This window comes from Pelmatolapia mariae, linkage group LG14, assembly GCF_036321145.2.
Source record: "Pelmatolapia mariae isolate MD_Pm_ZW linkage group LG14, Pm_UMD_F_2, whole genome shotgun sequence".
In the NCBI taxonomy this organism is placed as follows: domain Eukaryota; kingdom Metazoa; phylum Chordata; class Actinopteri; order Cichliformes; family Cichlidae; genus Pelmatolapia; species Pelmatolapia mariae.
The window spans coordinates 20045802-20047500 of record NC_086239.1 but is presented as its reverse complement, the minus strand read 5'-3'; the positions used below and the strand labels follow the sequence as shown (position 1 = coordinate 20047500).

Here is a 1699-nt window from a genome sequence, read left to right as displayed (position 1 = left end):
GATCCGCCGACACCAAAAACAATCCCTGCTGCAACATCTGCAGGGTCGATCATCAGCAGCAGGGACATGAAGCTGCTTTGAAAACCGACGAGCAAAGTGCGCAGTCCATTTTTTTTCTTAACGTGCGCACCTTTCCTCCGCTCCCACCAACTGAGGCGTCATCGAGCTGCTGGATGAGCAGCGAGTTGAAGACGGTGATGAAAACAAGCCATCGTGACCAGAACACGCGAGAACATCGTACGACGGGGTCAGTCCGCCAGCTGATTGGCTGAGCGGCACATCACCGCTCCGAGTCGACTCTGTGGAGGATCAAGGCGCAGCTCGTGCGTGTGAAGACGCGAAACTTTAAAGCCTCGCGTGCACGAAGCGTGTTTGCTTTGTGCACTTTAATGAAAGGATGCGCGTGATTCCAGCACCGTGGACAGCGAGACAAGAGGGCTGCTGCAGTGGTTCTCAACATGAGGGCCGGGGACCTCATTTGGACCCTTTGGGAGTTGTTTACAGGACAAGGAATGCAAGGTTAATAGTAATAATAATAACAGGAGCACTTGAGAATAAGGGCTATGCTAACTTTGATGTTTTATGCTCATGCCAGCATTGTTAATATGGAAATCTAGTGTAGTATATAAATCGTTTGTGTCATTATGAAATCATATAATTTTTTATTGAAAAAGTAAACTTTAATTTTTGAAGTTTGAAGACAATCCAGAAAAAATTGTGGGTAGTATAGATTTTTTAGAAATTTTCACAAGTGGTGTGACCTTGAACAGATTTTCACCAAAATTAAATCAGCTCGAGCTGTTCCCAGTATCTACCATCACTCAAAATTAGAACATTAGTTTAAAAACTTAAAAACGGTGGATGCCAGAATGCTAACAAAGAGACAGACAAAGACCAATTACATACTCCCTCCTTCAGGCGGGAGAATAAAAAACAAAAACTTGACTGTCACTCCCCCTCAGCCTCCTGGTAGATGCACCTATAGCCTAAATTTGAAAATCGTAGCTGATCATCAGAAAAGTTGATTTTTCTGATTTTGACCTTGAGGCCAAGGTCGCTAAAATTTGAACTCATCCAATATTTTTACTCTTCTCGAGTTCTGGGTACTGGTTGCACAGCTGGAGCCTATCCTAGCAGCACACCGGGTCAGGTCTCCAGTCCCCTGTAGGACTAAGTGAAGAACATACAACATGAATGTAGGTCTGTGTAAAGTTAGTTTGGGCTATAAAGAAGTAAATGCTGTTTGGATTTCTTTCTAAAACTTGTTAACATATCTAAACTTTTGTGCTTTTCGTAGATTCACTGTGATCTGTACATTTTAATGCACTTATAATAGCAGAAGATGGAGTATGGACAAAAAAATATCCCTGTTAAAATAGTTCTGGTTTTTCAAAATAAAAGAAGATAGATTTAAGAGGTCACCACAGTGATTAGTGCCACATGTTTTATTTGACAGGACGTCCTTCCTGACTTAACCCCAAAAGCATTTGTGTCACCTCCCCGGACCTTTTGTTTCTTTAATATGAACAATGCCTTTGATTGGTTGGGCCCACCTGAGATCAAACTGGGTCACGTCACCCATGTCTAACAGTGAGTCGGACGCTCCAGATCTGGACCTTGAACTGGCTTCTTCTTTTATAACCCCGATGCTAATCCAAAAATCTGCAGGGAAACTAAAACAGAACGCTCATTCCTTTGA

General features: G+C 42.7%; 1 protein-coding gene across 1 annotated transcript in view; it reads right to left on the bottom strand.

Moving 5' to 3' along the window:
• The window catches only part of ccdc92ba (coiled-coil domain containing 92Ba), a 9313-nt gene extending 8710 nt beyond the window's left edge, over nucleotides 1-603 (bottom strand). The window contains exon 1 of the mRNA XM_063494282.1: nucleotides 1-603. This exon is cut by the window's left edge and continues 252 nt beyond it. The gene's annotated coding sequence lies outside the window, so the exon portion shown is untranslated.
• Nucleotides 604-1699: the final 1096 nt, after the last annotated feature.